Source organism: Cetorhinus maximus, chromosome 14 (assembly GCF_964194155.1).
Source record: "Cetorhinus maximus chromosome 14, sCetMax3.hap1.1, whole genome shotgun sequence".
Classification (NCBI taxonomy): Eukaryota; Metazoa; Chordata; class Chondrichthyes; order Lamniformes; family Cetorhinidae; genus Cetorhinus; species Cetorhinus maximus.
In genome coordinates this window covers 42,267,917-42,278,543 of record NC_135892.1, presented here as the reverse complement: position 1 = coordinate 42,278,543, position 10,627 = coordinate 42,267,917, and the positions used below count along the sequence as shown (strand labels likewise).

Here is a 10,627-nt window from a genome sequence, read left to right as displayed (position 1 = left end):
TCTCTCTCGCGCTCTCCTCCCTCTCTCTCGCGCTCTCCTCCCTCTCTCTCGCGCTCTCCTCCCTCTCTCTCGCGCTCTCCTCCCTCTCTCTCGCGCTCTCCTCCCTCTCTCTCGCGCTCTCCTCCTCTCTCTCGCGCTCTCCTCCCTCTCTCTCGCGCTCTCCTCCCTCTCTCTCGCGCTCTCCTCCTCTCTCTCGCGCTCTCCTCCCTCTCTCTCGCGCTCTCCTCCCTCTCTCTCGCGCTCTCCTCCCTCTCTCTCGCGCTCTCCTCCCTCTCTCTCGCGCTCTCCTCCCTCTCTCTCGCGCTCTCCTCCCTCTCTCTCGCGCTCTCCTCCCTCTCTCTCGCGCTCTCCTCCCTCTCTCTCGCGCTCTCCTCCCTCTCTCTCGCGCTCTCCTCCCTCTCTCTCGCGCTCTCCTCCCTCTCTCTCGCGCTCTCCTCCCTCTCTCTCGCGCTCTCCTCCCTCTCTCTCGCGCTCTCCTCCCTCTCTCTCGCGCTCTCCTCCCTCTCTCTCGCGCTCTCCTCCCTCTCTCTCGCGCTCTCCTCCCTCTCTCTCGCGCTCTCCTCCCTCCTCTCTCGCGCTCTCCTCCCTCCCTCTCGCGCTCTCCTCCTCTCTCTCGCTCTCCTCCCTCTCTCGCGCTCTCCTCCCTCTCTCTCGCGCTCTCCTCCCTCTCTCTCGCGCTCTCCTCCCTCTCTCTCGCGCTCTCCTCCCTCCCTCTCGCGCTCTCCTCCCTCCCTCTCGCGCTCTCCTCCCTCCCTCTCGCGCTCTCCTCCCTCCCTCTCGCGCTCTCCCTCCCTCTCGCGCTCTCCTCCCTCTCTCTCGCGCTCTCCTCCTCTCTCTCGCGCTCTCCTCCCTCTCTCTCGCGCTCTCCTCCTCTCTCTCGCGCTCTCCTCCCTCTCTCTCGCGCTCTCCTCCCTCTCTCTCGCGCTCTCTCCCTCTCTCTCGCGCTCTCCTCCCTCTCTCTCGCGCTCTCCTCCTCTCTCTCGCGCTCTCCTCCCTCTCTCTCGCGCTCTCCTCCCTCTCTCTCGCGCTCTCCTCCCTCTCTCTCGCGCTCTCCTCCCTCTCTCTCGCGCTCTCCTTCCTCTCTCTCGCGCTCTCCTCCCTCTCTCGCGCTCTCTCTCTCTCTCTCTCCTCCCTCTCTCGCCTCTCTCTCTCTCTCCTCCCTCTCTCCTCTCTCTCTCTCCTCCCTCTCTCCCTCTCTCTTTTCTCCTCCCTCTCTCGCTCTCTCTCTCCTCCCTCTCTCGCTCTCTCTCTCTCCCTCGCTCTCGCGCTCTCTCGCCCTCTCTCCCTCTCTCGCGCGCTCTCTCTCTCTCTCTCTCTCCTCCCTCTCTCGCGCTCTCTCTCTCCTCCCTCTCTCGCGCTCTCTCTCCTCCTCTCTCGCGCTCTCTCTCTCCTCCTCTCTCGCGCTCTCTCTCTCCTCCCTCTCTCGCGCTCTCTCTCTCTCTCTCTCTCCTCCCTCTCTCGCGCTCTCTCTCTCCTCCCTCTCTCGCGCTCTCTCTCTCCTCCTCTCTCGCGCTCTCTCTCTCTCCCTCTCTCTCGCGCTCTCCTCCTCTCTCTCGCGCTCTCCTCCTCTCTCTCGCTCTCCTTCCTCTCTCTCGCGCTCTCCTTCCTCTCTCTCGCGCTCTCCTTCCTCTCTCTCGCGCTCTCCTTCCTCTCTCGCGCTCTCCTTCCTCTCTCTCGCGCTCTCCTTCCTCTCTCTCGCGCTCTCCTTCCTCTCTCTCGCGCTCTCCTTCCTCTCTCTCGCGCTCTCCTTCCTCTCTCTCGCGCTCTCCTTCCTCTCTCTCGCGCTCTCCTTCCTCTCTCTCGCGCTCTCCTTCCTCTCTCTCGCGCTCTCCTTCCTCTCTCTCGCGCTCTCCTTCCTCTCTCTCGCGCTCTCCTTCCTCTCTCTCGCGCTCTCCTTCCTCTCTCTCGCGCTCTCCTTCCTCTCTCTCGCGCTCTCCTTCCTCTCTCTCGCGCTCTCCTTCCTCTCTCTCGCGCTCTCCTTCCTCTCTCTCGCGCTCTCCTTCCTCTCTCTCGCGCTCTCCTTCCTCTCTCTCGCGCTCTCCTTCCTCTCTCTCGCGCTCTCCTTCCTCTCTCTCGCGCTCTCCTTCCTCTCTCTCGCGCTCTCCTTCCTCTCTCTCGCGCTCTCCTTCCTCTCTCTCGCGCTCTCCTTCCTCTCTCTCGCGCTCTCCTTCTCCTCTCTCTCGCGCTCTCTCTCTCTCCTCTCTCTCTCGCGCTCTCTTTCTCCTCTCTCTCTCGCGCTCTCTTTCTCCTCTCTCTCTCGCTCTCTCTTTCTCCTCTCTCTCTCGCTCTCTCTCCTCCCTCTCTCGCGCTCTCTCTCTCTCTCCTCCCTCTCTCGCGCTCTCTCTCTCTCTCCTCTCTCTCTCGCACTCTCTCTCTCGCTCCCTCTCTCGCGCTCTCTCTCTCTCCTCCCTCTCTCGCGCTCTCTCCTCCCTCTCTCGCGCTCTCTCTCTCCTCCCTCTCTCGCGCTCTCTCCCTCTCTCGCGCTCTCTCTCTCTCGCGCTCTCTCTCTCCTCCCTCTCTCGCGCTCTCTCTCTGGCCCCTCCCTCTCTCGCTCTCTCTCTCTGGCCCCTCTCTCTCTCGGACTCTCTCTCTCGGACTCTCTCTCTCGGACTCTCTCTCTCGGACTCTCTCTCTCGGACTCTCTCTCTCGGACTCTCTCTCTCGGACTCTCTCTCTCGGACTCTCTCTCTCGGACTCTCTCTCTCGGACTCTCTCTCTCGGACTCTCTCTCTCGGACTCTCTCTCTCGGACTCTCTCTCTCGGACTCTCTCTCTCGGACTCTCTCTCTCGGACTCTCTCTCTCGGACTCTCTCTCTCGGACTCTCTCTCTCGGACTCTCTCTCTCGGACTCTCTCTCTCGGACTCTCTCTCTCGGACTCTCTCTCTCGGACTCTCTCTCTCGGACTCTCTCTCTCGGACTCTCTCTCTCGGACTCTCTCTCTCGGACTCTCTCTCTCGGACTCTCTCTCTCGGACTCTCTCTCTCGGACTCTCTCTCTCGGACTCTCTCTCTCGGACTCTCTCTCTCGGACTCTCTCTCTCGGACTCTCTCTCTCGGACTCTCTCTCTCGGACTCTCTCTCTCGGACTCTCTCTCTCGGACTCTCTCTCTCGGACTCTCTCTCTCGGACTCTCTCTCTCGGACTCTCTCTCTCGGACTCTCTCTCTCGGACTCTCTCTCTCGGACTCTCTCTCTCGGACTCTCTCTCTCGGACTCTCTCTCTCGGACTCTCTCTCTCGGACTCTCTCTCTCGGACTCTCTCTCTCGGACTCTCTCTCTCGGACTCTCTCTCTCGGACTCTCTCTCTCGGACTCTCTCTCTCGGACTCTCTCTCTCGGACTCTCTCTCTCGGACTCTCTCTCTCGGACTCTCTCTCTCGGACTCTCTCTCTCGGACTCTCTCTCTCGGACTCTCTCTCTCGGACTCTCTCTCTCGGACTCTCTCTCTCGGACTCTCTCTCTCGGACTCTCTCTCTCGGACTCTCTCTCTCGGACTCTCTCTCTCGGACTCTCTCTCTCGGACCCTCTCTCTCGGACCCTCTCTCTCGGACCCTCTCTCTGTCTCTCTCTGGCCCCTCCCTCTCTCGGACTCCCTGTCTCTGGCCCCTCTCTCTCCTCCCTCTCTCGGACTCTCTCTCTCCTCCCTCTCTCTGTCTCTCTCTCGCCCCTCCCTCTCTCGGACTCTCTCTCTCCTTTCTCTCTCTCTCCTTTCTCTCCTTTCTCTCTCTCTGTCTCTCCCCTCTCTTTTCTGTCTCTCCTCTCTTTTTTTTCTCTCTTTCCTCTCTCTCTCTGCCCAGGTGCCACACTTGTTACCGATGCAAAAATATTTTAAAACAGCTGAATGCTTTTGAACTCCCATTACTTCCTCTTGCACTTACTCACCCTCATGTTCCTCCTCAGTTTCTTGCCTGATAGATGGTGGCAAGACTGCTTCCTCATAATGATCAGTTTATGTAGCATGTGATATACTATCTGAGACCTCAATAGTCATTCACTTGAGTACTGCAGAACTTGAGTGGTCCCGGCAGTGGAAGCATTCCTGGAGGATGGCAACAATTTGTTCTATAATATTCCTTGTGGCAGTACGGCTGTCATTGTAGGCCTGATGTGCAGGTATGTGTAGGCTCTGCGCCGCAGTCCAGAACCATGGCATTAACCTTGTTCATCAGTAGTCAACGTTTGGTTTGTTGCGCTAGATCAAATACAGGTGGAGCAGAATGAAAGAATCGTTGCTGATGCCAGGATAGTGCGCATTTATTTTATTGTTTCTTCTTTTATGCATCATGGGCTTTGCTGGCTAAGCCAGCATTTTTATTGCCCTTGAGAAGGTGGTGGTGGGCTGCCTTCTTGAACCAGTGCTGTCCATGTAGTGTAGGTACACCCACAACGTTGTAAGGAAAGGAGGTCCAGGATTTTGACCCAGCGACAGTGAAGGAACGGTATTATAGTTTCAAATCAGGATGGTGTGTGGCTTGGAGGGGAATTTGCAGGTGGTGGTGTTCCCAGGCATCCGCTGCCCTTGTCCTTCAAGTTGGCAGAGGCTGTGGGTTTGGAAGGTGCTGTTGAAGGAGTATACCTTTAAGATGTGTTGCTATGGCCGTAGATCGGTTGCACGTTCAGGAAATGGATTCCTTCTCTGTTGATGAATATGGCAGAGTTCATTTGGGAAGCATGCAAAGTAATGTGTGAGCAATCAATGGCACCCTGCACCATGGTGAATCATGCAATTAGCTCAAAACCTTGTTCTTGTTCCCACCTATTTCCACCTCTGTAACATTGTCCAATCTTGCCCCTGCCTTAGCGTATCTGCTGTTGAAACCTTTATCCATGCCTTTGTTACCTCTAAACTTGATTATTCAATGCATTCCTGGCTGGCTCCCCATGTTCCACCCTCTATAAACCTGAAGTCATCCAAAACCCATGTCCTAACTCGCATCAAATCCCATTCACCCATCATACCTGTGCTCACAAAACTACATTGCTTAAGCAGCAGTCAATGTCTCAATTTTAAACTTCTCATTCTTATTTGCAAATTCCTTTATGTCTTAACCTCTCCCAGTTTCAATAATCTCCTCCAGCCCCACAACCCTCCGAGATAACTGTGCCCCTCTAATTCTGGCCTTTTGAGCATTCCCAATTTTAATTGCTTCACTATTGCTGGTTCAGTTTCCTGCCCTAAACTTTGGAATTCCCTCCCTAAACCTCTCAATCTCCATCTTCCTACCTAACTTTCCTCCTTTAAAATCTGTTTCTTTGCCCAAGCTTTTAGCCACCTGACCTAATATCTCCTTATCTGGCACAGTGTCCTATTTTGTTTTATTATGCCCCTGTGCTTTGGGAGGTTTTAATGCACTATGTCAATGCAAGTTGTTCTGTTAAGGCCTTTGCTGGAGTGTGGGGTTCCAGAATACCAGCAGTGGCTTCAAAACACTAGTGCTGCCAGTGTTAAGATCATACAAACCCCTGCATTATTCCCACAATTTTGAAGCCCATGTATGTTCCTTACATGTTTTATGTGACCTGAGCTCAAAAGAGCTGTTGGGTAGTTGGAATAGTTGTATGGATCGTAAAGTATCCATAGCAAAGGAGCCTGAGGAACAAAAATAAATGTTTTCATTTTAGCTGATCTGAGCTAAGCAAAAAAAGAGCTTGGGAATGAATATAAGATCTGAAGAGATTTGAGTCAATGAAAATTTAAGTGAGGGGGCTGAAGAAAGCAAGTGCTGGAGATTGAGATTGAGTTCAATGGGACAATACAAGGGAGACAGAATTGGATCCTGGACTCGAAATGAAACGCTTACAGCTGGTGCCTGACTGTGCTTCAGAGTAGAGTTTGTGGAGAGAACTAAGAGATGGATGAGACTGGTGCTAGCACAGATTAATTTATTTTTGTTTAACTGTGAGTTCTTCTGTGCCCCCTCCCAACATTGGTACATTCTACTTAGAATCTTGAAAGCATCTGTTTAAAAGTTGCCCCTTCGTCTCTTCTTTGGTTCTTTTGTCAATTATCTTAAATCTGTGTCATCTGGTTACCGATCCAGCTGCCAATGGATGTAGTTTCTCCTTGTTTACTCTGTCAAAACCCACCTTTATTATCCTCCTCTTAACCTTTCTGCTCCATTTAGAACAAGTCCAGTTTCTCTAGTCTTTACACAGAACTGAAGCCCATCATCCCTGGTACCATTCTATTAAATCTCTTCTGCACCCTCTCCAAGGCCTTCAGATCCTTCCTAAAGTCTGGTGCCATGAATTAGGCTGGGGCCTGTGACAAACCAGTGTTTTATAAAGATTTAGCATAACTTCCTTGCTTTTGAACTCGATGCCTCTATTTATAAAGCCCAGAATTCCATGAACTGTTTTGAAAGCCTTATCAATTTGGCCTGCCATCTATCGTATAAGGCCCTGGCATATAAAGGGTTGACATGGGACTTAATGCAGCACTACCCACACAGTGATATAAAGAGAACACATGACCTGTACCTATGGTTCAGTGTAGCATTGGACAGAGCAGTGTGTAGACCTAAGCATGGAGACAGCTCCTGGCTTGGACCTTTACTGTACCCATGTATATAGTTTCTAGTAGTTAATACTTATTGTTGAACTACCTAAGGCCACAAATACCTTAAGACCTACCGAACTACGCCAACACCTTACAACACCATCTTCAAAGATTTGTGTTTGTGAACCCCAAGGTGTCTCTGTTACTGCCCTCCCTTATAAATTGTGCCATTTAACTTTTTTGCCTCTCCGCCATCTTCTTTCCAAAATGCATCATTTCACATTTCTGTGCATTAAATTTCATCTGTCAAGAGTCTGCCCATTTTCCTAGTCTATCTATGTCTGTCCATTACTCATTTTTCAGAAAAGTCATCATTTTCCTCCCCTGAATGAGACTGCCATTAGTCACAAATGGTAATTGGTTTTATATCATGCTCTTGCATGCAGTCGAGTTAATGTTAACACTACAGCTCATTTTACTTAAACAAATTTAACTTAAACAGATTTCTAGCATCCGCAGTATTTTGCCTTTATCATTTCACTTAAGATTGATAGTAGCCGTTTGTCCATTAGGTTTGCCGTAAGTTCTCAGAAATTTCTATTGGCAGTATTGTTGCAAAATAATTAGTTGCATTTTTTTTCATTTGGTTGTCCTTATTTTCCATTTATGGTCCTTTACGCAGAAATATGCATCATCAGTGATTTGTTTTAAAAGTAGTTTGCATGTGAAATTTTTCTGTAATGTGCCTAAAATGTTTTTAGCTTCCTTGTGTGCCTGTCCTGGCATTTTCCAAAGGACGCTCTGGGATACTTGTTACTGCTTCCAGAACTTTGGCAGCCCCACGATGAGATATGGGCATTGCCCCGACAAGTTGGGGACTGTGAGGATGCCTCAACAAGGAAACATCCCTGCTGGTTAACACAGAAGGACTGTTCTGAAGATCCATAAGCTAGTAGGGTTATCGGGATGGAGGTGAAATTCCACAGGATCAGATGCAGCTGCGAATGGAGCCTTTCATCCACACAGCCTCATCATTGGAGAATGGAGTCTCTGGCTATAATTCCACCATTGACCCTACCCCACCCGGCCGACCTACCATAGGGAGGCCGCATCCAATGAGCTGGCAGTCTGTGCAGACACCGGAAGGGCAACTTTGCCAGTGGAAAATTTCAGTGATGCCACAAAGTCTTTCTTAATTGGCTTCCCGCCTCTGTGGAGCGGATAGCCAATCCTGTTACTGGTTTGGCCCTGAGAAAGTTCCCAGGCAATGGGAATGCATTGGGGAACTGTCCGGCGCAACTTCTCCTCTAATTCCTGGGCCCTCCACCTCTATCCCCACCTCCACGGTGTCTGGGAAATCCAATCTAGATCATTAGTACAGGCTAGTAACATAATCATTATGCTATTGTATTCCTGCTGCCACAATTAATCTGCATAAGAACATAACTAGGAGCAGGAGTAGGCCATTTATTCTTTGTATAAAACACTTTTATGTTGCTGGAGCAACAGCCGACTGGGACCTTTGGACAGACACACGGGTGTGGGTCTTGGCCAGATGATCAGTGAATTCCTGGTATGGGGCCTTGGTAAACACAGTCTCTTTCCACAGATCTGGGGTCAGGTAACTGTAGGTCTTAGAGATGGCATCAAAAGTAGCTTTTGCAAAGTTGCCCAGTGTGGCTCTGGCTGAGGTGTAGCAATCGTCGATACCAGCCATCTGAAGCAGTTTCTTGGGTACAGGGGCTGAGACAATACCAGTACCACGAGGTGCAGGGATAAGACGCACCAAGACTGAACTGCAACGACCAGTCACCTTGCATGGTACGGTATGTGGCTTTCCAATTTTGTTACCCCAGTAACCCCACCTTACAGGGATGATTGACAGCTTCGCCAGAATAATCGCTCCACGAATGGCAGTGGCCACTTCCTTGGAACACTTGACACCCAGTCCAACATGTCCGTTATAGTCACCAATAGCAACAAAAGCCTTGAACCTTGTGCATTGACCAGCACGGGTTTGCTTCTGGACAGGCATGATCTTGAGAACCTCGTCCTTCAAGGCCGATCCCAGGAAGAAGTCAATGATTTCAGACTCCTTGATAGGAAGGGAGAAGAGGTAAATTTCCTCCAGAGTTTTGATCTTCATATCCTTTACCAACCGCCCAAGCTTAGTTACTGGCACCCACTCCTTATCTTCAGCCTTTCCACCACGAGCACCACGGCCTCGGCCCCGCCCACGGCCACCAGAGCCAAAGCCACCGCGGAAACCTCCTCTACCACCGGCGTCGTCCGCCATTTGGTGATAATTGCCATTTAGCCCCTTGAGCCTGCTCCACCATTCAATAAGGTCATGGCTGATCTGCTCATGGCCTTAACTCCATTTTCATGCCAGCTCCCTGAAGCCCTCGATTCCCTTAGATCAAAAACCTGCCTAACCCAGCTTTGAATATATTCAATGACCCAGCCTCCGCTGTTCTCTGGGGTAGCAAGTTCCAAAGTTTACTAACCCTTTGAGAGAAGAAATTCCATAGAGCCATAGAAAAGTTATGGCACAGAAAGAGGCCATTCAGCCTATCATGTCTGCACCGGCAAAAAAGAGAAGAAAAGAAACTAGCCACTCATTTTCAATCTCACTTTCTAGCACTTGGTCCGTGGCCTTGCAGGTTATAGCATTTCAGGTGCCGATCCAAGCGCCTTGTAAATGAGTTGAGTGTTTCAGCCTCAATCACCAATTTAGGCAGTGAATTCCAAATGCCTACTACCATCTGGGTGAAAAAGTGTTCCTCATGTCCCCTCTAATCCTTCTACCATTCACCTTAAATCTATGAGCCCTGGTAATTGACCCCCTCAGCTAGGGAAAACAGGGCTTCCCTGTTTACTCTATCTAGGCCCCTTATAATTTTGTACACCTCAATTAGGTCACCCCTCAGCCTCCTCTGTTCTAAGGAAAACAATCCTAGCCGATCCAATCTTTCCTCATAGCTGTAATTTTTAAGCCCTGGCAATATTCTTGAAAGTCTCTTCTGTACCTTCTCCAGACCAATCATATCCTTTCTGTAGTGTGGTGACCAGAACTGTACACAAAATTCCAGCTGAGGCCTAGCGTTTTATACAGATCAATCATTACATCCCTGCTTTTGTATTCAATACTTCGTCCAATAAAGGAAAGCATTCCTTATGCTTTCTTTACCACCTTATCTGCCTATCTTGCCACCTTCAGGGACCTGTGGACATGCACTCCAAGGTCTCTCACTTCCTCAACCCCTCTCTGCATCCTCCCATTTCTGGAATATTCCCTTGCTCTGTTTACCCTCCCCAAATGCATTGCCTCATATTTTCTGGCTTGAATTCCATTTGCCACTTTTCTGCCCACTCAACTGAACCATTGATATCGTTTTGGAGATGACAGCTATCCTTTTTGCTATCAGCTACACCGCCAATTTTTGTGTCATCTGACATTAACTTGATAATACAAGGGAGAATCAGACTGAATTTTAAAAATCAAGGAAAGGTGAAAAAGGAAATTAAAGGGCAAAGAGACAGTAAATTGGCAGCTAACATAAATGGGAAATTCAAAAGTATAGGCATATTAACAGTGAAAGGTCATTCAGAGGAATGGCAGAGCTGATTAGCGCCCAATCATGCTTCCTACATTTAAGTCCAAATCATTAATATATACAACAGCAAGAACCCCAATACTGAGCCCTATGGAACACCACTGGAAACTGCTTTCCTTTTGCAAAAACATCCATTGGCCATTACCCTTTGTTTCCTGTTGCTGAGCCTCTTTTGGATCCAACTTGCCCCCTTCTCCTGTATCCCATGGGATCTCTCTTCACCACTCTGTAATAAGTGGGAGTCCCCTTATTCCAAAGGTGGTGTTTATTTGTGTCACAACATTTCCTGCACATGTGTAGTTGACTTAGTACCTTAACCACGCCTTCTGCCTCCAAAGATAGGCCTCCATTTTGGGTGCTAATCAGCTCCGCCATTCCTCTGACTGAACTTTCACTGTTAATGTGCCTATACTTTTGAATTTCCCATTTATGCTAGCTGTCAACTTGCTGTCTCTTTGCCCTTTAATCTCCGTTTTCACCTCTCCTCTTGACTTTTTTTATTCAGCCTGATTC

The 10,627-nt window shown here is 50.3% G+C and overlaps 1 protein-coding gene and 1 pseudogene across 8 annotated transcripts in view; one reads left to right on the top strand and one right to left on the bottom strand.

Moving 5' to 3' along the window:
- The window catches only part of zdhhc14 (zDHHC palmitoyltransferase 14), a 233,197-nt gene that overhangs the window by 103,222 nt on the left and 119,348 nt on the right, over nucleotides 1–10,627 (top strand). The window lies entirely within an intron of this gene.
- On the bottom strand, nucleotides 7,964–9,081 carry LOC144689621 (small ribosomal subunit protein uS5 pseudogene; annotated as a pseudogene). Its single transcript, XR_013578668.1, has one exon. The product of XR_013578668.1 is annotated as a small ribosomal subunit protein uS5 pseudogene (transcript).